Raw genomic sequence first — 20,626 nt, forward strand, 5'->3', positions numbered from 1 at the left:
ACAAAGTGTTACTAATGTCTGCCAACTGGTATTATTTACAAGTACCATCAATCACACATGAGCAACCTCCAAAGCTGCCCCCCCAGAACACAAAAACCCAGCTCACCCCTAACTTCTGGTAGCGTAGTTGTCCTGTTTGTGGGTAAGATTTCCTTTATTGTTCAGCGATTTCCTCCAGTTCTGTGCATCTATTTTAACCCTAGCCAGTCATGTTGAAGCTGACAGGAAAAGGGAAGAAAAACTATTCAATTAAAACATCTTTACTGCTATTTAGAATGCAGATGAGCCCCTCAGCAATGAGGAAATTAGTATTTTATGGTGAAGCATTTATATAGTTTATTCTATATTTGAACCATAATAAATTACATCCATTTTTTACAAGAATTATAACTGACATGCTGTCAGAGCTGTACATGTACAGCCTTAGAAATATACATAATACTTTGAAAGCTGTCACATTCAGTACAGTTGTAAACATCACCCTGGGTTACCAAACTGTTATCTTTAGGTTTACTTCTTCAGATAAACCAAAGGATCTTCGCACATTTCAACCAGAAGAAAATCAATTCTCCCTCAAACAGTTGCACAGCAGTTTACCACCCGTGTTTAAATGCACAGCCTTGTACTAGCTTGGATCCCAGTTTGGGTCTGTTTGCAAAGTAGCCTCAGTCATGGGCTATGAGTTAGGTCTGGGAGAACACCAGAGTGACTCAGTGTCCTGCCTCATGCTGACATTCTTCAATCCAAAAGTGCCGCTATGGTTCTAAACGAAGCCTTTTGCTGAATATTCAGATGTATGTACTATATTACAATGCTATTTCTACAGGGTTGTTTTTGTAGACTGATCCTTATGAAATACTGTGTATAAACCTGTTTTTGTAAGTTTGCTGAATTGTTTTAAAAATATTATTGGAGAATCATAATGCTGCAATGGGATTCTCTAGGAGGGTTCCCATTCTAAAGGAATATCATTACTCTTGACAATGTTCTTTAGGGTGCTGAAAAAAAGCTACTTCGAATGTTACCTAATGAATGAAAAATTTTATAGTTTATTCCTTTGTATGCATTACTTTCTACTTCATGGTACAAACCAAATGCAAAAAGAATAAGGGTTTCCAACTGGAAATTTGATATAATTAATTAATGAACTCAGGCCTCGAATGAAGATGATTTTAAATAGAGCTGTGATTCAGCTTCAGCTACAGAAAGATGTGGTTAAATGGCATCGCCCCTGCATTCAGAAGACTTTAGCTATGATCCTGCAGGGTTATCTGCCTACAGAAATCTGGCCCAAAACAAACCCAAAGGCTTCAGTGGGACTCAACATACTGGCAGGGTCCTGAAAGACTCATAGGGATGGAGAGCAAGCAAGGCTAGATGAAGCTAGGATGGGGGAAAAATGCTTTAACAGCTGTTTTCATGCAGGAGGGCTGTGAATTCAGGTTTTGTGTCCTGAGGAGAGCCTGAAGCTTGGGCACTGGTGGCTTCTGCCCATCAGGTAGTACAGCAAGAGGCAGGTGCTGAGCCTGACAGCTCCATCCAGATGGGGGTTTTGGGTCTGAATGGAACCATGGTTGAGACACCAGGGAGCCAGATGGTCAAAAAAATGAGGCAGAGCAAACAGAGCAGCTATCATCAGAGCTCAGCAGTGGTGGACCTGGGGACGTGGGTGGAATTCAGGTGCCTACACCCCATCTCAGCTGGCACCATCTCTTTTTGGGATAGCCCCTGAGAGCCTGCCAGCACTGTCAGGTAAAGTCTTTTTTTTTTTTTTTTTTTTTTGCTTCAGGTAGTAGAAGTCTACACCAGAAAACTCCTTGGATGGAGTTGGAGGTTTTTCCATCACAGAGCAGGAACATGTCTTCCATCCTTTCTAATCTGAGGTCTGGTAGCCCCAAATGCCATTGCTGTGCTGGGCTCTGTGGCACAGAGAGGAGAGAAGCCCCAGGAGCACCCACCACTGTGCACAGCAAAAATTACACTGTTGTTACAGTTAATTTCCTCCTCTCTTTGAACCATCTAAATTCAGTGTGCATTATCCTCCTGCTATTTATGTAAATGTTTAGATTAGGTAATATTTTATTCTACAGTGAATGACACCATAATCCTCCTTATTCTTTTCGTTTATCATAAATATTTAGTTTGTTTTTAGCTTGTGGGACTAAACACAACATCGTTTTCATTACTGTGAAATCTTCCCCTTTTCTTCTCCTGCAAGCATCCCTGGTCCCCTGGCAGTACTCTGCCTCCCAGAACATGCTAATATTGCTTGCATTACTGCAGGATTACCACAATGAAGTATACACTTGGTATTATAATTCATAATGTTGCTTTAAAAGATTAACCACTCCCACGGCTGTGTCTGGTAATTACAGAGCAGACTTTCCTTTTTTTTTTTTTTTTTTTTTTTTTTTTTTTTTTTTTTTTTAACAAAGAACAGCATGCTTAAAATGACTGGCAAGGAGGTAAGTGTTTGGGGTGTGCTTTGTTTTTCAACCTCAGAGGAAGCCAGATGCAAAATGGATAAAGGAATATGAGAGTGGGTTTTAAGCTGAGATACTTCAGTATATTAGTAATTTAACAGATTTATACGAAGGAGATGGCACTGTCGGCCCCTGGAATGTCACAGACTGATGCGATTGGCAATTGCCAGCTCAGATGACTTTCATGAACAACACCAAAATAATTAATAGGCCTTCTGGAGTTTTCCAGGCAAGTGAGTACACTGGTGAAAGAGCAATAGTTAGTTTAGCCTGTCAAGGTTCATTCTTTTTCAAAACTCCAGTCCTCCCTTGATGCCCTCTAATGGTTTTTTGAAACACCAAAATGTTTTTGCATGAACAACATTACCCATTGTGGTTTAGTTAAATGCATTTTGATGTCAGACATACTCCTGATTCAAATATGTCTGTTCCCTACCCCTTCCTGGGGAGGATCTCCAGGGAGGGCAGCCAGATCGGCTTTAATCGGCCAAAGACACAGGATGGGTTCTTAACGCAATAAACTGGTCGAGTGTGCAAAGTCACATTAATATGTGGAAACTTGATCAGCTTTTATTAAGGGATCAGGAAATGCTTTAATTGCTGAGTGACAAGAGCATGTGTTTGTTTAATTGCTTGTTTGTGTTTGTTGTAAAGCCTTGGGGGACGTGGTAATTTGTCCCATTGTTCTTTGAAAATGTGGGTCTGGCACCCAAACCGACAACAAATGACAGACACTGGTCTGGTACCAAGTGTTGTTTCATCAAAGCTGACCACACTCCCAGGTTGGAGAGGATGGCAGCCTTTGGAGCAACAAAGTGGGATTCTCCTTCCAGTCTCTCCTCGCTTGGATTGTCCAGAGCTTCCATGCTGTGAGAAGGTTGGAAGTCTTGTACTTAAATGAGGAGTTAGTCACTGTCTGTAAAATCAAAGTAGCATTTAAAGGCTGCTGCATGGTAGAGCAACATTTAACAGGTTGTTCTGTCTTTCACAGCTGGAGATGTAATGGTTGCTCGATCCTGCATAAAACTCCTAAAAGATCTCAGAGCCTGAGGCAAAGTCCATTGAAGCTGCTGGTGTCTTGTTTGTTGGGCTGGCCTTTGATCAGATGCTCATGCATAGCAATAGCTTTTCTATACCTTTCCTGGATGGGGTTTTAGCATGGAATTGTTTCCATGCTGTAGGACTGCAGCAGTCCTTGGGATAGATCTTTCTTGGCTGGAGCTGGCCACAAGCCTCGATGGTACAATGATGCCTGGCATTCCGTGCTGGGAAGAAGTATTAGGTTTGCTGTGAATTTACGTGAAAAATCCCTGGCTAGTAATTATTCTAAATATAAAGCTTCCTGAGACCCTAATATTTCTTTCCTCTAGATTCTTGCCTTACTTTGGAAGTTAAATTTTCCATGCAGGAGCACCACCTGGAAAAGCTTGCCTTCCTGTTTTCTCTAAACTAGCCATTTTAAATACTTTCTTGATGAAGGAAGATAGAGGGTCACTGATGATGAGGGTTATAACTGGCTTTCCAGATCAGTATCCAGCAGCATAGAATGCATCTACTTCTGTAGAAGGAGCCTAGGAAAAGTCATATCAATATACATTACAGGCTTGTCATAACTCACTCATTTCCTATTTCAAACAGGAGGAAATATACTTGAACATATCTGTTGTATCTGTCAAGACTTCTCATTTGTCAAACTATTAGTGGTCCCTCTGTCAACATAAATAAATCTGTCCATAAATCTTGACAGGTATAATCATTTGTTGCATTTGAAAGGCAAGTCTCTAACATTAGACCCCTTTTGATTCCTAACATGATTATCTTTAAAGAAAGACATTTCAGATGCCTTCTGAATCTGGCCTCTGTCAAATGATTTCTCTGCTCTTGCTGAGTTATCTACTTGTATGAAGTAAGCAAAGGCATAGTTCCTGCTGTCAACTCTCCTGAAGACCACACGAATCACCGGCATCGCAGCAGCGCCGAGGCCTCATCCTGCAAGTGATTATGTCCTGTTTGTCAGAGCAGGCTCCTGATACACTTATTGTTCTTTACAGCTAGGTTTCTCATTCCTATTCTGAGCCATTCTTCTGGCACCAGCTGTCCTTTCTTTACTTTTGGGAAGCTATCGAAGAACATTCTTTGAAGGTATTTGCTGATCTTTTCAGCACCGTTGTTGCTGGCAAAAAATACATACCCATAGAGGAGAATTAGGCCTCCAAAATGGCTGCTAAAATATGGGCTGGCATAACTTGAGATTGAATTCTACAAATCCAACACATGCTTCACAAACTCCCCCACTGCTCTGAGGCACATTGAGCAGCTCCAGCCTCCCAAGGCTCTCCAGGGAAATAATGAAGTGACCTTTTTTCTGTAGTTGGTGGCCTAACGATAGTAATTTTGCCTGCCTGATGAAGTTAACAGCTATCTGGCATTTACCAAGCTGGAATATGAAGTGAGGATCTTTGACCAGAGCTCAGTATCTCAGCAGACAGCTCTGCCACATGACCCAGAAACTGGTCAGTGCACGAGTGCCAAAAGGCAGCCAGTGAGTCCACAAGCTCGCATGGCTTCATAGCATTGCCCGCCACACGGAAAACCTAAAGCACAGGCTTTGCAAATAAAAATGAGTCAGGAGGTTGCTAGGGCTGGGTTTGTGGGAACTGCACAGTAAAGAGTGCATCCCCAGGAGCCAAGGTGGTTGGTATCTGAGCTCCTGCAGTGTCACAGGCGTGCCCAACTTATACAGCCACGGGAAATTAGCTGGTGAATGCTGGAGGAACCCAAGTCTAATGTTTTCCCTTCAGTCTTCTAACAGTGAAGTAAGGAAAGCTCTAGTGTTTTCCATAAAATGTATTTTAAGTTCTACAGCTTCCCTCTTTCAAATTTCCACTCCTTCAAATCATCTGTGGTTTGCTACAGGAAAGATTTTTAATTGACAGAATTTCAACTTGTGCTCCAAAGACACTCATTACTTCACAGATTCTTTAGCTTCCTGGGACCCTGACGTCATGGGGATATTTCTTGCTTTCTTCAGTGGATCCTTACCACTGAAGCTAATTTTTCGATGAGCTGCAGAAGAAGCTTCTGTACCAAAAATTTGCTCCAGACCTTATGATGCTTTGTACAGGATGTCCAGATGCAGGGTGTCAAAATGCACCTGTTAGATAAGGTTCCCATCTGAATCACAGCTCTCGATGCAGTCGCTTATTAAACAGCATTTTTTTTTCCATGTCGAGTCACAAGTTAGGACAATATTCCCCTGGAGCAGACAATATGCCAGAACTACAGACATCTAGTTTGCTATACCTGCATGGTAGGCCGGAAGAAACGAAGAGAGTTCAGTCCTTCATTTTAAGGCAGGGAACCTAGAGGCATACTTAGTTATATTTTTGTACTAAATCTGTTTGAATTAAAATACTTAGACATATGTAGTCAAAGAAGACATTTGTCTATAGGCTTGCTGACAAAACTCTTGGTCTGTGAAATTTGCTGAAGTCAGGGAGATAAACACCTTGCTTTTATGAGGCTGCATGATATTGGGCATGTGCTTAAAAAAAGAATATAAGTTCGTCTGGGTTCACACAGACACCCACACATTGGAGGGTCTGCAGGACTCTGCAGCCCCCAGGTGAGAGCTTCTGAGGGGCTGAATTCTGGAGGTGGATGCCTATTGCATCTGTGCCTATCAGTGCTCCCAGCACAACGAGCATCCACGAGCTCCCACCACTGCTGTTTCTGGTTCTCTTTCCCCGGGCCAGGAAAGATGCTGGGCTCTACAGCTTCCTTTTCTGTTGACTGGCAAGATGGTACTTTGTCAGGTAACTGCTGTTGCCACCAACTGCAAAGCTCACTAGAGTATAATGACACCTTCTGAGCTGCTTCTTTTATGCGTTAACCTACTTGGAAACAGAGGCTCATGTGCAAATTCCCGCTGTATTTTGTGAAGGCTGGAACACAAGCCAAATCTGAGCTGAATTTCCCCTTTCCAAGAGCCAGCTGAATCAAAATCCCCTGATGCAGACATCCCCAAATTTTATGGGTGCAAAAGATGTCTTGATCCAAATTTTGCAGTTTGCTCCCATCTCTGCTTAAAACATAAAATGTATGTTTTTAGGGAAAAAGGATATAAACATCTTGTTCATGTTTGAGCTGAGAATGTCTTTTTTCTGTAGGCTGTCAACACAACTTCAAATGCATGCAGCCTGTCCAATCTGACAGACAATTTGCATATTTGTGGAATGCTAATGCCAAGTTACTGTATACATTTGTACATGAAAGCATTAGAAAGTTTGAAGGATTAAAGGTGGAAATGTATCCCCCTCGGCCTCGATTAGAGATCAAGACAGCACATCAATAGATGGCAGACAAATAACTGCTGCTTTGCCGTTTGGAATGTCTTAACCCAAAAATAATAAAATCCAAGCTATTTCCTAGGACATAAATAGCTGAGGGCTTTACACGTGCTAATTGCCAGAGCGTTGTTTTAGCCTTTTGAGAGTGTAATGTGGAGTCTGGCACATCCAGTGTGAGCCCTCTGACACAGTGATTGTCTTTTTGTTCTGCACTAGCTGCGTGCCTGGACCACAGCTAGAGCTCCCAGATCCACCCCAGCCTAAGGCATCCATGTTCATGTCTAGGACTGAGCCTTCCTCAGTTGCTCTCAGGTCCTGGAAAGTTCTTTGAGGCCAGATGGAAGTGTTTGGCCCATGCAGAAGTGACTTGGTTTGCCATGAGAAGGGCGTCAGGAGGAGCAGCAGCAGGTGCTCAGCAGTTTTCCTTAGAAAGATGATTGCTTGGCTGCATGCGTCAAGATATATTTTGGAGCCTGGCTCTAGACCCAGTTATTTGAAAATGGAGACTTGGAGTCTTAAAAACAAGATATGCTAAAGAACGTTTTTTCATGGTTCCTCCTAAGGATCAAAACCTGATACTATTTATTTTACTTGTGCTAAAAAATAACCTCAATAAGATGTTCTGCATTGGCCAATGGATATAATTTAGGACCAGACATTGGCAGCACAGGACAGAGAATGCAGGAGCTAGTCAAATCCTTCCCCCAGTCTTTGATCCAAAACATGAATATTCCTTTGATTCAGAAAGGGTTTGGCCAGCCTTTTTCGCAAACGGTTGCACGTCTCTGCGTTTTCTGGCTGGGGGAAGTGGAAGTGGCAAAGCCTCAGATACCTGGGAACCAAGAGCTGAAAACTCTCCTGCAAACTTCTCATGGTCTAACGAAATTCCCGGGCCAGCTTCCAGGCTGAGCGGATGCAGACAATGAGCCAAAATGAACCACCAAATCTGTCGAGATTCAGCCGTCATTTACGAAAGAGGACTGGGATTTTCAAGGGAGTTTGTAGGAGCTGAACACCCAAATCTCTTTAAATCCCAGTGGTACTTATGTTCCTCTCTTTCTTTTACTCCACTGAAAAGCCTTGTCTATTTATTTGAAATGTTTTGAAGACCTCAGGCAGCACTTTCATTATAGACAAACCTCTCCACCAAAATTAGAAAATCACAAAGTTTTAGCTGCAGTCTCTGAAAATCTGTGATTTAACACACCTACCCAAAAAGCCCCAGGCTATACCAAAACTCTTGACCAGAGATAGCTCTGTGCTGTCACAAGACAGATCTATCTTTAGGTACCCCAGTTTGAAAACTTCACCCTTAATGCGTTCAGAAAAAGTACGTTGTTGTTTTAAAGTACATTACTCAAATGCTGAGATGCCTTCCTACTGGGAGCAGCGTTACAAAGCCGAGCTCTGCCTGGATGCCTATCCAGCATGGATCTGACAATTCACATGTAGGAAAAGGCCTCTCATGCATTCATAGTTTAGATGACCTCCATATATTTGTTTAAAAAATAATTAGGCTTGCTTAGCTTTTGTACTGTTGCATTTTCCTTTTTTTTTTTTAAAGTAGCTTTTCCTGTAGCACTCCCAGGCCAGTACAATGCTGGCTTTTAAAAGTGATTTGTCTGTTACCAGGCCGTTTTAAACTTTTACTTCCTAAGTCCTTGCAAACCAGCAATACAAGGAGACTAAAAAAAAAATCTCCTGGGGATTGTTTTTATAGTAACAGTGAAAGCTTAAAATGTTGCAGCGGCAGCCAAATTATTTTTCTTTTAGTGGAAACAATACCAACAACTGGAGTCTATGCACAAAACGGATTAAAGCTACCCATAAAAATGACTAACAAATGAGTGCTACATTTCTTTTTATCATTTACTCTTTATAAAAAGTGACAGTTTGAAGGCTACTAATTTGGCAAGTTATTTCCCCTCTATAGTCATGGTTGTTCAGTAATTAGAGGATATATAAAACATGGACATACACATTCTGGTGCAGTCCAACATTTTTGTGTGGTTTAAGATAAAGTCCACTTCCTTTCTTTCCCACTAATGGAAAGCAAGGTAAACATATCCAAAATTTAACTGCAGGTCAAATTTTGTTTTCAGGCAAAACTTTCAAGAACAGTCTCATGACAAAAGTCCAAGTGCTGTTTGCACTCCTAAATTGTTCAGAATGAGGATGTCCAAAGAAATCTAGTAACCTCAGGGCATACAGGAGTGTTTTCTCCCATGACTAAACAAATGACTTCTTGAGCACAGTTGAAATAAAACATTTAAAATATTATTAATTACTAATGCTAATTGCTGAGAATTTTTTTTAAGTCATATGTGCTCTCCTTAGATAAGTAATTACTTTTAAAAATCTATTACTAAACATGGTATTTGGTATCTAAGCCCTCCATCACTCTTGAAAATGGGACTTATATTTTTAACTCACTTAGGTGGGTTTTGAAATCTTTGCCTGCTATTTATTCACGTATTTTCTGGCAGCAGCCCTTTCTATACCTGTTAGTAGTAAAAAATATATTGCTTCCTCTGAAAGCAAAGAGCTAAAAATAAAACAGGAGTCGGTTTAGTCAACACGAAGGCAAACTAGAAAACCATTAGTTGAAGAAACTGAAATAAGAGAACTCAGAGGCCGGGCTGAAGAGCAGGGAAATGCTTCAAATGGGACATGGAACAGTTGCTGGTCTAATTCTGTGTCTGTGGCTGTCGTGGTTGGATTCCAAGAGGCCGGTGCATGGACGCTTTTTGGGGCACATGGAATGGTGAGGCAGATCCTTAGCACGTTTCTGGATGCTGGGCTCATGGCACATGGTCCTCTGTTATGTGTGTGATGCAGGACCAGTTACTCCAGTAATTACTGGTTTACCTGCCCAAATGAGATGCTGAAGGCAAGGCCAACATTTGATACGGGGTGTGTGGCTCTACTCTAAACTTGACCATTTGTCCTTCCGATTCAGATTGAGAGTGCTTGTCTGCTGCATGTCAATGTAATAATTAATAGCTTAATACATTACTAATACATTAGTGGTATACTATGTATAATAGTATGATAATAGATATATTATTGCAGAATAAAATAACATACAATGCTAATATATTGATAATATATTAATATAAAAATAGTGATGTTGTAGCTGTATATTTAGAGTCTTTCAAGTCCTAGAGAAAATGAAAAATGAAAATAGGCTGAAACCTCCCCAAAGCCTGCATTAGCTAATAATTACCTATTAATTTACTGTAATACTGGCAATGAGAGGTAGACCAAAAGCCCTGGTCCATGAGATTGAGATTAAGCCAATAACGTTCAAAACCAAAAAACTATCTTATTCTTAAGTTCTTTTCAAAATGGTCACCATTACTGTAAGAAACTCCGTTCCAGTGTATATAAAACATAGTGGAATAATAACATCTCATTTGATTATACAAAGTAGTTTTTTCCTCAGTGTTTTAGTTCTCAAAATTCCCAGAATACACCACATGGAAACTGTTCACTTGAGAAATTAAGTACCGTATGTGATAAGACAGTCATGTGACATTTTTAAGCTGTCATTAAAAATGATTATAATTAGGACAAACTATATGAAAATGCTCTAAAATTGAGACCCTGGTGAATTAAAAATTAAGGGGTATATTATGTATTATCATGTTGAAGGGCAGGGATTTACGCATGTAACTCCCATTAACACTAATGCGAGTTGCATTCCCAAATCCCCACGCCTGGCGATGAGCATCCGCCCCCACGTTTGCTGTCGGTGAACAACCTCGGCTTTTGCAGTACTCCAACACAATTCCTCTGCCTGCTGAGAATAAGTGGAATGGCAAACCAGGAGTTTAAACTGTTTTCCCTCGCAAATCTAGGCCCCCAGATAGAGCCAAATGTAATCCATCTAAACAGGAGCCGCACTCCCATGAGTAAGATTTACTTACAAAAAGTAACTGTCACAGAGTCTACTCTTCCCTACAACTCTTCCTGTGCTTTCCCCCACGCTTAATGACTGAGGGTTGGGCTGCAATAATTTTATTTTGTCTCCTCTAAATGCAGGAAACCAATTGCTGGTGATGGGCTTGTAAAAGCGCTTCAGCTGGCAGCCTCCAAAAGGAGGTGTATCCATGGCAGCTTGGAACTCCCATGTGACGAGTGAGTGTGTGCTCTAAGGACACAAGTGGAACATATCTCTTACCCTGGCAGGGCCATAGGACTGTTCAGAGCACTGAATAGGGGTGTATCCAGCGGCTGTGCTGGTCTTTGGGTCATACTCAGGTGAGGGATGAGCTGCTGGGGTTTGGGCTGCAAAGTGTTGCCAGTTCACTTAACTCTCTGGTGCTTTCCTCGTACCCCAACATCAGCAATTATGTGAGTTTGCATTCTTGGTTTTTGTTGGAAAAATTGTAGTCCTCATTCTTAAGAGAAAAACTTTCATTATTGTATCTTAAAAGTTGATTTTAAATTTCTTTTAATATAGAAGTACATAATTTTCACGTGCATGGTTGTGGAGTCTGTCTCGTTGCTCTCATCGTTGCATCTGCACTTTTTACACCCCTGGATTTGGAAATGCTGACACTACTAAGGTAAGACAGTTCTTGTTGCTTGGGGTTTGCTGAGAGTCTACTAATAGCACTCAACAAAAATGTCCTGTCCTACTGATTTTACAAAGGCACCCGCATTACTTCTCTTAAAAATACATTAAGAAAATGGTCATATTGCCACACTACAGCTTTCAGCAAAGAAAATCCCACAGAACCACAGCTCATACCTCATACCTTTCTATGGCATTGCAAAATTGCCATTATGCTAACACACTACATTCTTAACATCTTTTCCCTGGGGCAAAATAAATAAATCTATATAAAGTAGATACATGTAGAGGCAGTACATCTCCTATTTTATTAATTAGCACCTGAGAAAAACATTTTGCCAAGCTAGAAAAAGCACTGATGAATTTTCAAGGAAAGTAATGAATTCCAGGTTTGTTTCTTTATTGGTACCTGTGGATTCTGCTGTATTGCTTGTTAACAGATGCAAGTGGGCAATATAACTATTACATCAGGCAATATTATAGAAACCCAGGAGGTTTCTAAGCAACAGCCCAGCACTGATTCTTCCCAGCTATTCTCTAGGATTCCCTCAGACACAGTAAGTGAAGAGAAGTTGGACAATATAGTCTAATTTCGAGAAAGGAATAAAGCATGAAACTGGTGATTTTCAAAATCATATTTTTGCAGATTTCTTACCAAATCAAAAGAGCTGAAATTGAAAACTGTCAAAAACATTTCAGCTCAAGAGCTGCATAAACTTTTCTATTGTTCAGGCAGCTAAACAGACACAGCTATTTTGCTTCATACTTGCCCACAAAAATAATGAAAATAAAGATCATAATAATAGAGCCTCTTCAGCTTATTGGACTGAAACTGGATTTTGTGGTGTTTCCTTTTGCAGACTCACTCATCAGTTCAGCCTGAAAGTAAAACATTTTTTTGTCTTTTTTGTATGAATTATATGGTCAGTCAACTCTGGCTCCTGATGGAAAAAATCATCATAAATCATTGTGTTTAAGCCATACAGACTGTGTGTGTGTGAGCACACATAATTTTGTGTGTACACAGATGGAAAGGTGCATTTCAAAGCAATGTCACTCTCAGATGTCACTGGCTGATACAGTTTCTTAGCCTACATGTTGTATATTGCAAAGATGACATCTGCTTTATATATAACTGGGGATTCAATGAAGCAGCAAAGCTGGGATCTTTTTTATTATCCATAACTTTCCGACCAGGACTCTCTCAGAATTTGGAGAACACTCTTTCCACACTTTGCTTTAGTCCAGTATGGCACCCTATGACAACTTCAGGTTTTGAACCAGACTTCTAAGAAGTGCTCTTTCATCTGTCTATGAATAATGCCCTTTCAAAAAACAGTTTATATTTAGAATAAATAAGAACAGACATACGTGCACACCCTCACTTGTGGACCCAAATGTGGTTCCAGGAGCACAACCATGAAAAAGCAAGAAGAAAATATTGTAAACCAGATGTTCTCTGGGTTTGAATGCTCCATTGGTTTCCATACACCATGCAAGGTTCTGGTCTGCTAAGGAGTAGAAGCAAGTTCAATACAGGAACTTGGAGTGCCAACAGTTTTGCCTTGCTTGGGAAGGTAGAAAGCAGTGGCTTTCTTCACTCAAGTCTAACTTTTTGAAAAAACCTAAAACTGATGACATTTCCAAAACAAAATTCTCTGTTGAGATAATTGAGTTATGGGACAAAATACTTATCTTTTTGGCCAAAAAAAAATCAAGCTCATTCACGAGAGCTGTGGTTGCATATCTTCATTCTCCTGTTGTCTGGGCTTGTCCCACCTCCTTTAAGTGGCACATTTCGAGTGTGCATGATGAAGATACCGAACTCCTGGGTGTTCTGGGGCTCATGGCTGCAGGGATGGGAGACACTCCAGACATCCAGGCTGTGGCTCCCACCAAGGAACTGATGTGGTGGTCAGGATTCAATGGCTTTTCTCTCTTTTCCCTACCAAGCTGTTCCAATTTTCAGGTTTTAGATATTTTTCAAATAAACATTAAAAGATGGTTTGAGAAACAGACACTTTCTGCTCCCTCAAAGGGGAAGGGAAATATGCATCTCAATGAAAACCCCGTTTTCTATTAAAAACTAGTTTTGGTGAAATGAAGTCACCCAACCATACAGTTCAGTCCACACACTTTCCGTATGTTTCCATCCACTACTCCTTCCCCTCCCAGTCTCCAAACCATTCTCTGCCTGCCTGATACATGTTGACATGAGAATTAAATCGCTAAGAAGTACGAATGCTTTTGCTTTAACAGAAAGCCAGGTTACTATTCCTAGCATGGAAAGTTAAATGAAATCATGCTGTGAGTGAATTCCTATTGATTTCTTCAGGATTGATCAGAAACATTTGTCAAATTTTGTTTTCTTTCTGTCCTACGTCTTCTTTAGACACATAGTTAAACATACTAAGGAACGTTTACATTTTAAAAATGTGTTCTAAGGTCTTTATATAAACATGCATGTAATAGAAGTGACTGGTGATTTATATTTTCTATATACATTCAGATACTTTATTTTCAAAGCCAAGGTTTTAAAAAATAGGTGCCTAAATTCAGACACCTTAGTCGATGTTTACAGTCTTTGGTTGCCTGATTTTTAAACATGTTAGTACTCAGAAACACTTCTTTCTGTTGTCTATTTTGGACAAAAATTTACATTGGGCTGTTTTTTTCATCTATTAGAATCAGAAAGGGAAAATTAAAGATTATAAATTTTCAAAGGATGTAAAGGCATAAAGAAGAAAACTAAAAATCCACAGCTTTTTGCATTTTTAATTGAAGAAAATGATGTGCATTGGTAGAAGGTACATGAGTACAACCCAGCAGATTCATCCTTGCTCACTGAATTTGACCTAAACCCTTTTTTCGCAGCATTTGTCTTTTCTTCTTTAGGTTCACACCAAGGCCTCCAGTTTGAAAAATGTATGTGTGCTCCTGCACCTAATGTATATGCATATTCAGTGTGACTGCATATGGAAATGGAGCATCCATGCCAAGAGTTTTCCAGCCAAGAGGCTTTTTGCATGTGTGAGTCTCGGAGGGTTGCGTGCTTTTGGGGTAATTGCGCGTGTAAATCCACCAGGCAGTCACACACTCAGCTATAACCTGTACAGCTGCATTAATACCTTTTTTTAAACTATCTAGCAAAAGCTGGTGAGAAAAATGATACCTTTTTAGACACCTGGTCCTTGAAGTAATAATAGAATACCCCTTAAAACTGATTATGGATCATGAAATGATGTGGTTCAGCTTTCAAAACCTGCCCCTGTGTCCCCCTCATAAACACAGGTTACTCTTACATTTAGGGACTATTGGATTTGTGGGTTTAATTACAAGCAAATAATTTTTTGAAGTAGTAAAAATAAATTGATGCAATTGTAAAACCAAAGAGAGAAACTTAAAATTTTTAAAAAATAGGAAGAAATAAATAAACATGTAATATGAAAAAGTTAGGGGAGCAGCTGTGTGTATAATACAAACAATGTTAAAGAATAAAAGGAAACTGCTAGAGCCACTTGGGATGAGGAAGGAGCCTAAAATCCCTGATTGCTCTAACTAGGTCTAACTCATTGTGCCTGTTTTTTTCTGCCAACTCCAGGTCTGCCTTAGAAAGGCACCGGAAGGGAAGGAAAATGAGGTTATCCCATAAAATAATCTACTACCATTTGGTAAGGGAGCAGGAACAGAGAATGAAGCAATGGTTCAATACGGGGAGTAGAAGCTGCATGAAGTAATTAGCTGAACATTTACTTCATCAGTGCAAAGCAAATGCTGAATTGTGCGTAAGTCAATGAAAAATTTCCACAGTTTTGCTGCAGGCTTTGCTGAATGACACCACTTGTCCACAAAAGTACTCTGAACCTCCAACTCAGAGCCACAGTGGTGCACCTGGAGCTCTGCCCTTGGAAGCCAGCAAGGTGAGAAAGACATCTCTAATGTCCTGGAGGCAGGGGACCTGTGGCTTTGCACCTAGAGTGTGAGTTCTGCACTCTTCATCTGAATTTTGTAACAGCTTTCAAGACCTTGAAGATAATCTAGGCTTAGCAAAAAAAAAAAAAAAAAAACCCTGAATCAAGTAATACACATCTTCTTGTTGCTTAGAAGTTAGACATAGTAAATCAGTAATATAAAATACCATGGTTTATTCTAAGTAGAAATCTGTTGCTTGGATGTGTAAGGATGTAAATTAAGTTTGTGAGACTTTACAAAGGGCCAAGGTGCTATGAATAAATTATTAGTTAATCCCAATTGTTGTTGCTTGTCCGGTGTAATTATGACTTTGTAAATGAATGCAAGGCTTTGAAAAGGAGCCAGGGAAGCTCCCTCTGCACAGGAGCTCCACGTTTCTCTGCAGACACCCAGTGCCATGCAGCGTGTGGAGCCTGCCTGGTGCCTGCTCTGTTCCCTGAGTAAGGGCCGTGGGGAGAGACAAGCCAACACAAACTGCTCCAGCAGGACTGGATTCTCAGAGTGTTTCTAAGGAAAGTCCAACTGGCAGCAGTGAAAGCTGCCTTGTGGGGCTCTGGCACTCACCAGCTGTCCTGGACACTGCCACAGGGCAGGAATTCAGGGATGGTCATGCTCTCTTTAACTCAGCTCAGACTCTTGACCCAGTGCCTGGGCCACCTCGGTGAGCTTGCAAAGTGTTTGCTGGTTCTTTCCAATCATGCTCCAATGTCCTTGGTTCATTGGCATGAGGGGTAACACTTGCTATTTTTGCAGGATTGACTGAATGCAAGCCATACCCTTCCACAAATTTCATCAGGGTTTTCTCTGGTTAATAGATGCTTTATTGCCATTATTACCTAGTGCAGTTGCTGTATGATGTCAGATAACAGTTATGTGAGATTTGGGGTTCCTTTCAGTTTCTGTTGCCAAGTCTGAGTTCCTTGCTTCCTGACAGAGTTGATTTGTTACCTTAATTTCTGGGGAAAAAAATTTAGTAGCTGTGTGACTTTATCAGGAAAATAAGTGCAAATTTAATTCTATTTCTGACTGAAATATAACCATGTGTCTGTCCATCCATCTATGATCTTTTCTATTTTTCTCTCTTCCTGTTTATTTATCTTTCTAAATACGTGCATAATTATGTAGGTGTCTATTCACTAGGGCAATTGCAGTCTCAGAATTTATTTACAACCTGAGGTATCTGGTGTTTTAACTTGCTGTCCCATTCTTCATCAAGGAGACCCATAAGACTTACAGAAAGATAAAACACCTTCAAATAGTTTTTACCTGCAAATAGCAGTTCTATCATTGCAAGATCTGGCAAGACAGTCAAACACCACGTTTTCCCAAAGGTATGTAGAGCAGGCAGAGCTGAGGGAGAGATTAACAAGTTTTCTGGGGAAGGAGGGCACATCTGTAGGGTGAGAAGAGCCTTCACTGGTGTGCCACTTGTAAATGCATATGAACTCTGTAATAGGTGTGGTGCTTTTGCTCAACAGCTGCAATCTTTTCATTGTACCTCTTTTGTTGAATTCAGATATAAGCACTTCATCATCAACAAATCTAATATCTGTTCTTGTCCCACTTGAAAGGGTCAAATGAAATTTCCCACCAGAGAACAAAAAAACCTGAAGCTCCCCAGCAAGTTTGGGTGGCAGCATGCCAAAAGAGAGGGGAGGCGAGGAGGTGGTGGCTGCGGTGGCAAAGCAACGATGTCAGTGAGGGGGAAAAGCACTCCCCAGGCTGGCAGTCCCACGGCAGGAGAGGCAGGGCTGGCATGGCAGCCAGGCAGGAGCTGTGAAATCACTTCTTCCTGAGATGCCAGGGCCGATTGTCCTCAAAGACTCCTATTCAGGAGATCAGGTGAAGCTCTTTGGGGTTGCTGTCTCATGGTGGAGGAGGTCCAAAGGCAAGGATGCTCAGGCTGGAGTGGGAGCCCACAGCAGGGGATGAGGAGCCTCTCACTGACCTCACGGTCATGGGTAGTATTTCCAATGCACCTGGCTCTGCAGAGAGGGAAGGAAGATGGAGAGGGGGAGAAGACCAAAATTCTCCTCTCTTAAGTCTCTCCAGTCAAACATTGCTCAGGACGCTGGTTGGATACTCTATGACGTGTTGAGAGGACTTAAAAAACAGCTTACTTTCACAATAACAGCACCAAACCATTATAAAAATACACCTACATTTTCAGCAAAACTGCAGCATATGTTTTTGAGTCAAAGACATTTGCACCAAATGCAGAGTCTAGAGATGTCTGGCAGCTGAAGCGGGGAGCAGGTGTATATTTAGCCCTTTCAAATGTGCACTTAAGTTCGTGTAAATATTTGCTAGGTCAGAGCTTCAGTGTGCTAACGAGCCACATGTGACAGTGTCCATTTCCCAGGAGCCTGCGCTTTGCATGTTTCTCAAACCTCTGCACCATCAATGCAACGTGTTTTTAATTGTCTTGTGCTAACCCTATCTCCTCGTGTCACTGTAGAGGCAGCTCCACCTCCACTGCAGAAAACAGCTTTTCCTGACAGTGGCAGGCTGCAGGGACAAGGACATAGTCCTAGTGCAGTTCTAGTCTGGTATCTTCCAAGACCCCAAGCCTCAAACAAAAACCTACAAAGAAGTTGAAGACAAGATGTGGTCAGAAATTAGAAATCAGAAATTTTCATTTTTCAAGATAAAATTATTGGGTACCCATAAGTTCTTTGGATTAGTTGCACAGGCTATGGAATAATAAGACCTAGGAAACTGCTGCACTGTAAACTTGGGGAAAGCCCATGTCCTGTTCAGAGCAGGGGATGGCACAAAGTAGCGAAAGGACATGGAGTTACCCATCACCAACATCCTTTTCCCATATCAGCAAACGGACTCAGTTACGAGAATAAAAGGGACCTTGGCTGCAAATGACTTAGGGCAGCATAAATATGTATTATGAATTTTAGGCTCAGACATAATTAAATGCCATTTGTCAGATCTATGCTTGTTTTTCATCTCATTTGAGTTTTACAGAATGAATTAACTAACAAATATGCCTCTGATTCTAACATAACAAATCATTTCTCAGAAAAGTTGCCTCCAAGCAGCAGTGAGAGAGTGACTGGGGGAACTGACCTTCTGCTGTGAAGTTGTCACGTTCCAGCAGAGTCCTGAGTGGCAATGACAGCCTCAGTAATGGGGAGCCCATAGTGGCCTGGCAGTCTTGTTGATAACTTGTTAATTTATTTAGTACAGTGGTGCAGAGGCGAAGATCTGGAGTAAAGGGTGGGGTGGGCTGAGCCTCAGGGCTGAAATATGTAAATATTCTGGTTTGGAGAAAAAAAAATAAATTTCTTGTTCATTGTCACTAAATGAGGTTGGTGACAGGAGCCACTGGTGAGCAAATAGGCTCATGTTTGTACCAAGGCAGCTTTCATTAAACACCTGATACAGCAAATGTATGGTCAGTATGTGCACAGTTTGGGTAGTAGAGCTCTAAGTGCTCCTCTTCTGGCCGTGTGAAAGCACAATTACAGCACACAGGGGGACTTTCATCCTGAGCTGAGTCATAGGATGAGAAACAAAGGAGCTGTGTGCCTTTGACAGGCAAAAGGGAGACAGAGTTTAAGACCATGGGTGAAGAAATCCTTTCCTTTCAGCTTAGCTGTATCTTGGAGAGTTATCTCACTTTGTTCCATCATATTAAACTGAAGGTCCTTCTTATACTTAGCAAATTACTATAGCAAATGGATGGATTTGCTAACCATGACTTAAATACTATTCTGAAGTGTTAGTAACTGCTCAGGAATGGGTGATATACATACTTTAAAGGATCTAATGTCCTCTCCAAGGGACAAGCTCCTGCAAGACTCTGATCCATTGGTAATGTCATAAAAGAGATACCCCAACATCAAAACATTTATTTTGTTTGGAGAGTCCCATATGTTGTCCCTAGCAGGTGGCCTCCTGCAGCTGTACTCTTCATGCTGTGTAGTTCATACATTTATGAAAGTAGTTTGTCATATCAGGTTAATGAAAATATGCAACAAATGCTCTAAATTGAGCTGGAGGCAAACAGGTGAGTCAAACAAACAAAGCTGGTAAGAATTGTCCTGTGTACACCTCTGCAGACTTATCCTTAAAACATCTTAAAGAAGATGGGGTAGAGAGTATTTAACAAATAATGTGGTGTCATTTGAAAAACAAATCCAGATGGTGGTGTTAGCGTATCCAGTGACTTAACCATAATGCCATGTGTCTGCAGGAAAACAATAACCCCCCCACACAGCCCAAGCCTGCAAGCCTGAATTCATACACATTGAGGAGTTTTGTTAAAAATATGAGGAAAGAAAGAGCACCTGGTGGCCAGGTACCAACAGGAATATTGGTAGCAAATGTTGGATCTCACCCATGAGCACAGACATTCTCATGGCAGCTGAGGAAAAGCACATTTCCCTCTTCCCCAATGAGGGACGAGGTGCACCGGGCTCTCTGCAGGCACCTGTCATCGGCTGTGGCCCCATAGGTGTCCAGGGAGCTTGGGCAGCCTGCTCCCATCTTCTTCTTGCTCTTCCCAGGCCCTGAATGTGTTGCTGCAGCTGAGCTGTGTCCTCCAGCTTCTGGAGGGTCTGGAGTGCCCACGGGACACCTCTGCTCCTGGCCTCAGTGCATGAATGTGCACGAGGAATTTCACCTGAACATTTATTATCCCTGGTACCACAGTCAACAGTTGGCTGGGTAACTGAGCAAATTTACTTGAACTCTTTATTTCCCAGGTCTTATTTTTCTAAGGAAGGCAATAAATCAATGACAGGAAAAGTACTCACCAGGCAGAAATTGGGTAGCTCCATGACTTAATCAGCACTGATTAATGCCGGTCGGGAATCTATCTCTGCATTTCTTTGGAATACATTTTGGAAAGTCTAGTAGTTCCTAGCAGAGTTTTACATGAAAAATCAAATTACTGGCATATTCCTGTCTCTCCTTAACAACTAGGTTCCTTGAGGCTCACACCATCTTTTCACGTAGGTCTGTCTGGGTGCTCCGCGGAGCAGTGCTCCCTCCAGAGCTGAAGGCAGATGGTCGCTGGAGAGCCCAGTGCCAGGTCTGGGTGACAGGAGCGGAAAGGCAAGGACAGCCACAGCCGGATGAGACATTTCTCTTCCTCTCTGGCTGTAACAAACTGAGAACGCCAAAGACACGTCAGCCAGAGATGGGGCTGGGGGATGGAGCTGCGTCAGAAACAGCCCTTCTCCTGCGGGGGTGGAAGAGAAGCCGTGACTCCTGAGGAAGGTCAA

The 20,626-nt window shown here is 41.5% G+C and overlaps 2 long non-coding RNA genes across 2 annotated transcripts in view; one reads left to right on the forward strand and one right to left on the reverse strand.

The window, feature by feature from the left end:
* The window catches only part of LOC121672739, a 21,186-nt gene extending 6,086 nt beyond the window's left edge, over positions 1-15,100 (forward strand). Inside the window, exons 2-4 of the long non-coding RNA XR_006018960.1 lie at positions 11,298-11,403; positions 14,307-14,441; positions 15,013-15,100. This is a non-coding gene — a long non-coding RNA (uncharacterized LOC121672739). The remainder of the gene's footprint in view (positions 1-11,297; positions 11,404-14,306; positions 14,442-15,012) is intronic.
* Positions 14,172-20,549, reverse strand: LOC121672740. The gene is made up of 2 exons (XR_006018962.1): positions 20,156-20,549; positions 14,172-17,966 (listed from the first exon to the last, which is right to left on the reverse strand). It is a non-coding gene; the product is annotated as an uncharacterized LOC121672740 (long non-coding RNA).
* Positions 20,550-20,626: the final 77 nt, after the last annotated feature.

Source organism: Corvus kubaryi, unplaced genomic scaffold (genome assembly GCF_017639235.1).
Source record: "Corvus kubaryi isolate FWS band 111438036 unplaced genomic scaffold, C.kubaryi_AGA036_p1.0 64922, whole genome shotgun sequence".
Classification (NCBI taxonomy): domain Eukaryota; kingdom Metazoa; phylum Chordata; class Aves; order Passeriformes; family Corvidae; genus Corvus; species Corvus kubaryi.